Consider the following 6,000-nt stretch of genomic DNA (forward strand, 5'->3'; position numbering starts at 1 on the left):
CTAAAACCACTTATAATTGTAGTTAGCGTTAGTAACACTATAATAAATTACAACTTTTAACAACAGATCTCTTGGTTCTAGTATTAATAAAGAACGCAGCGAAATGCAATAAGTAGTGTAAATTATAGAATTTAGTAAATTATTAAATCTTTAAATACATATTGCGCCCCTTAGTATTCTATAGGGCATGCCTATTTAAGCGTTATTTGTACCCTTAAGCTCTGCTTAGTGTTAGGTGTTTATTCTACTTAGGACTTGCCTTAAAACAATTAGTAGCTAGCATATTAGCCTAGAGCGCAGCATATTTTACGCCTCTTGTTATAGTTATTAGTATCTATTAAGACACTTTTTAAGCTCTTAACCTTATATTAGGTAGGGATACCTACTAAACTTAAGCATATTAATAAGCGGAGGAAAAGAAACTAATAGGGATTGCCCTAGTAACGGCGAGTGAAGCGGCAACAGCTCAAATTTAAAATCTAGCTCTTTTAGGGTCCAAGTTATAATTTGTAGAGGGCGCTTTAGCGTTAGCAGCGGTCTAAGTTCCTTAGAATAGGACGTTATAGAGGGTAAGAATCCTGTACGTGGTCGCTGGCCTTCGCTGTGTAAAGCCCCTTTAACAAGTTAAGTTGTTTAGGAATATAGCTCTAAATAGGAGGTAAATTTCTTCTAAAGCTAAATACTAGCTAGAGACTAATAGCGTATAAGTAGAGTAATTAAAAGATAAAAAGCACTTTAGAAAGAGAGTTAAATAGCACGTGAAATTGTTAAAAGGGAAGCGCTTGCAGCTAGACTTGCCTATAGTTGCTTATCTAGGCTTTTATCTAGTGCACTCTTCTATAGGTAGGCTAGTATTAGTTTAGGCAGTTAGATAAAGGTCTCTATCACGTACCTCCCTTTAGGGAGGCCTTATAGGGGAGACGACATGCAACTAGCCTAGACTAAGGTCTGCGTATCTGCTAGGATGCTAGCGTAATAGCTATAAGCGGCCCGTCTTAAAATATAGACTAAGGAGTCTAATATCTATATAAGTGTTTAGGTGTTAAGCCTAGACGCGTAATAAAAGTGAACGGAGGTAGGAACCCTTTTAGGGTGCACTATTAACTAATCCTAATATCTTTAGAAGGATTTAAGTAAGAGTATAGCTATTAGGACCTAAAAGATAGTAAACTATGCTTAAATAGGGTAAAGCTAGAGGAAACTCTAGTAGAGGCTCGCAGCAGTTCTAATGTGCAAATCAATTGTTAAATTTAGGTATAGGGGCGAAAGACTAATTAAACTATCTAGTAGCTAGTTCCTGCTAAAGTTTCCCTTAGGATAGCAGTAACGTATTTAGTTTTATAAGGTAAAGCAAATAATTAGAGGCCTAGGGGTTAAAACAACCTTTACCTATTCTTAAACTTTAAATATATAAGAAGTCCTTATTACTTAATTAAATGTGGACACTTAAATGTACTATTACTAGTAGGCTATTTTTAGTAAGTAGAACTAGCGATGTAGGATAAACTAAACGCAGGGTTAAGGTGCTAGAATGCACGCTTATTAGACACTACAAAAGGTGTTAGTTTATCTAGACAGCAGGATAGTAGCTATAGAAGTTAGAATCTGCTAAGGAGTGTGTAATAACTTACCTGCTAAATAAACTAGCCCTAAAAATAGATAGCGCTTAAGCGTGTTACCTATACCCCGCCGCTAGGGCAAGATTTAAGCCCTAGCAAGTAGGCAGGTGTAGAGGCTCGTAACAAAGCCTTAGGGGTAACCCTAGGTAGAATAGCCTCTAGTATAGATCTTGGTAGTAGTAGCAAATACTTAAATAAGAACTTTAAGGACTAAAGTAGGGAAAGGTTCTGTGTAAATAGTAGTTAGATATAGGTTAGTTAATCCTAAGAGATAGGGTAATTCTATTTTAATGTTAGTGCTTACGCTGCGCCCTTAAAAGGGAAGCTAGTTAATATTCTAGCACCTAGATGTAGATTCTCCGCGGCAACGTAACTAAGAGCGGAGACCTTAGCAGGAGCCCTAAGAAGAGTTCTCTTTTCTTCTTAACAGTCTGTTACCCTAAAATTAGTTTGTCTAGAGCTAGGGTTTAATAGCTAGAAGAGCGCTGCACTTTTGTAGCATTTAGTGCGCTCCTAACAAGCCTTAAAAATCTGCTTAAAGAAATAGTTTTTACGCTAGGTCGTACTTATAACTGTAGCAGGTCTCTAAGGTAAAAAGCCTCTAGTTAATAGAATAATATAGATAAGGGAAGTTAGCAAAATAGATCTATAACTTTAGGAAAAGGATTAGCTCTAAGGGTTAGGTACGTTAGGCCTTAGGGAGAAGCCTCTAGCGTAGAAGGGCACTAACCGCAAGGTGGGCGCCTCTTAGCGCTAGGGTACAGATAACCTTAGTAGGTTTTAGCTGTTTAGCGTACGTTTAACAACTAACTTAGAACTAGTATAGATAAGGGGAATCTAACTGTCTAATTAAAACATAGCATTACAATAGCTAGAAAGTAGTGTTAACGTAATGTAATTTCTGCCTAGTGCTCTAAATATTAAAGCGAAGAGATTTAACTAAGCGCGGGTAAACAGCAGGAGTAACTATAACTCTCTTAAGGTAGCCAAATGCCTTATTATCTAATTAGTGACGCGTATAAATAGATTAACAAGATTCCTACTATCCCTATCTACTATCTAGCAAAACTACAGCTAAGGGAACAGGCTTAGCCAAATTAGCGGGGAAAGAAGACCCTGTTAAGCTTGACTCTAGTTTAACATTATAAAAAGATATAAGGGGTGTAGAATAGGTAGGAGCTTTGGCGCTAGTAAAATACTACTACCCTTATTGTTTTTTTACTTATTTAATAAAGCGGAGCTAGGCCTTACTACCTAACTTCTAGCGTTTAAGGTCCTTTGTAGGCTAATCTAGGTTAAAGATATTATTAGGTAGGGAGTTTAGCTAGGGCGGCATATCTATTAAACTATAACGCAGGTATCCTAAGGGGGACTTATAGAGAATAGAAATCTCTAGTAGAGTAAAAGGGCAAAAGTCCCCTTAATTTTAATTTTTAGTGTAAATACAAACTATAAAAGTGTAGCCTATTAATCCTTTAGTCCCTTAAAATTTAAGGCTAGAGGTGCTAGAAAAGTTACCACAGGGATAACTGGCTTGTGGCAGCTAAGCGTTTATAGCGACGTTGCTTTTTAATCCTTTAATATTAGCTCTTCCTATTATACCAAAGTAGAATTTAGTAAGCGTTAGATTGTTCACCTACTAATAGGGAACGTAAGCTAGGTTTAGACCGTTGTGAGATAGGTTAGTTTTACCCTACTAATAACCTTGCCCTAATAGTAATACCGCTTAGTACGAGAGGAACCGCGGTTTTAGATAATTAGTTTTTGCGGCTATCTAACTAGGTATTGCCGCGAAGCTACCATCTACTAGATTATGGCTAAACGCCTCTAAGTCAGAATCTATGCTAGAATAGGGTGATTTCTGCCTGCACTAGTTAGATACAAATAGGCCTTTGGCCTAGAACCTTACTAGATTGGCGTTAGCAGCCCTATTAAAGTTAGGGTTGTTAGCTAGTGTATTGTAATTATACAGTGCGCAGGATTAAATCCTTTATAGATAACTTAGTTGTCTAGCTAGGTTGTGTAAGTAGTTAAGTAGCCTTGTTGTTACGAGCTACTAAGCGTAAGCCTATTGCTAGCTTAGTTAAAATTAGGATATTATGCCCTCCTTATTTGCAAAACTGCTGCCTAAACGGCTACTATTAATAGAAGGAAGAGGGCCATAGCAAACAAGTTATATAGTAATTACAAGATAGAGAGGGCTAGAGCTAGGAGCAATCCTTACAAAATATACAAAAGAACAGGTTATATGTGTACGTACCTTAGGCAGTTAATATATAGCATAGGAAGATTAAGAAAGGATTTAAGATAATCTATACAGATTTTTAGGCGGTAATCTATAACTTAAGAGCGTTCTATAACTTTTTATTTTTTAGGGGTACTATTCTATAACTTTATAGCCTTCTATACTTAAAAATTCCTCTAGGCTATTCTATAACTATAGATTATTTAAACCTTTAGGGTATTCTATTAATATTTAAAAAAATCCTGTAGGCTATTCTATAAGCTTAGGGCGTTCTATAACTTTAGGGCGTTCTATAACTTTAGGGCGTTTAAACTTTTTATTTTTTAGGTGTAGTGTTCTATAACTTTAGGGCGTTCTATAACTTTTTCTTTTTTAGAGGTAGTGTTCTATAACTTTAGGGCGTTCTATAACTTTTTTTTTTTAGGGGTAGTGTTCTATAACTTTAGGGCGTTCTATAACTTTTTATTTTTTAGGGGTAGTGTTCTATAACTTTAGGGCGTTCTATAACTTTAGGGCGTTCTATAACTTTAGGGCGTTCTATAACTTTTTATTTTTTAGGGGTAGTGTTCTATAACTTTAGGGCGTTCTATAACTTTAGGGCGTTCTATAACTTTAGGGCGTTCTATAACTTTTTATTTTTTAGGGGTAGTGTTCTATAACTTTAGGGCGTTCTATAACTTTTTCTTTTTTAGAGGTAGTGTTCTATAACTTTAGGGCGTTCTATAACTTTTTATTTTTTAGGGGTAGTGTTCTATAACTTTAGGGCGTTCTATAACTTTAGGGCGTTCTATAACTTTAGGGCGTTCTATAAGCTTAGGGTGTTCTATAACTTTAGGGCGTTCTATAACTTTAGGGCGTTCTATAACTTTTTATTTTTTAGGGGTAGTGTTCTATAACTTTAGGGCGTTCTATAACTTTTATTTATTCTATTACTTTAGTGCTTTCTATAACTTTAGACTATTCTATACTAGTAGCTATTATATCCTTTTTATAATACTTATTATATCATACTATTATCTATTATTCTTTACTGTTAAGTATATCCTTATATTTTATAAAACCTTTCTCTACTAGCTAGTCCTACTATACTTTCTTTTATAACCTACTAGTATTAAATAATACCTTTATATTCTTCTTTTATACTATCTCTATTTCTTGCCTTATCTATTAAGTAGATATAGATAGAGCTAATAGATCTATAGTTAATATAGATATAGTAGTTATAGTAGAGTATAGATATTAGAGTAGATATCCTTATCTATATATTTACCTACTACTAATAAAATTCCAAGTTACTCTTATCTAGCGAATATAGGTTTATGGTTTATATAGGGCTGCGCATGTCTACATAGTTTTATATATAAAAAAGTGTACCTCTAAGCTATTTTCCGCCGCACTAACCCTACAACGTGAAAATCAAACCAAAACCTGTTCCTATAATATATAAGGAGGGCAAATAGATTCTTAAATACTAAATACCTAACTAACTAACTAAGGTTAAATCTGCTACGCGCAGTTCTTGGATTAGGCGGTTAAACTAGCGTCGTTAGGCACTAAGGGGGCAATTTTTGCTTATGTCTGCGTCTATACTCCCTATAACTCCCTATTATTAGCGCTCTGCGCCTGTTTTAGCGGCAGTTGGACTAAATTTAAAAGTTTTAGTTTTATAATAGCTAGCCTTGTTTCCTAGATTTCTGCCTGGTTTGGATTTGCTCTAATTGGTGGGTAATTAGGGGCTTAGAGATTGCTCTTCTACTTAACTAGGCAGGCCTAGGCCTATATGCTAAAGCAACCCTGCTATTGCGCCTAGTTTTGTGGTTGGCACCTGAAGTCCTACTGTTAAAGTTTTAGCAGTAGGCAAAATTTAGGGTCTATAGATGGCTAGCACTGCTAAACTATTTAACAGATCTTAGGGGACAGCCCTGCCTAGCATCTGCTCCTAGTAAGCGTGGCAAAGCGTAGGTTTTCTCTACTTAAGGCATGTATATAGCGAGTTTAAACACATAGAAACACCTATTAGGCTTTGTTGTGGACTATTCCTTAAGAAACTTAGTAGGGGTAATTAAATTAGTTACTAGTTGTAACTAGTGCCTTGTGTGCTATTATGCTAGTAGCTAGAATTGCTTCTGCGATTTC

At 35.6% G+C, this 6,000-nt stretch overlaps 1 non-coding gene across 1 annotated transcript; it reads left to right on the forward strand.

Annotated features, from left to right (window-relative positions):
* The first annotated feature begins 52 nt into the window (after positions 1–52).
* On the forward strand, positions 53–5,680 carry IAQ61_009277. The gene has a single exon (XR_010715574.1). It is a non-coding gene; the product is annotated as a 28S ribosomal RNA (ribosomal RNA).
* The last annotated feature ends 320 nt before the right edge of the window (positions 5,681–6,000 follow it).

The sequence above is a fragment of the Plenodomus lingam genome (genome assembly GCF_022343315.1).
Source record: "Plenodomus lingam strain CAN1 chromosome Unknown contig_53, whole genome shotgun sequence".
Classification (NCBI taxonomy): Eukaryota; Fungi; Ascomycota; class Dothideomycetes; order Pleosporales; family Leptosphaeriaceae; genus Plenodomus; species Plenodomus lingam.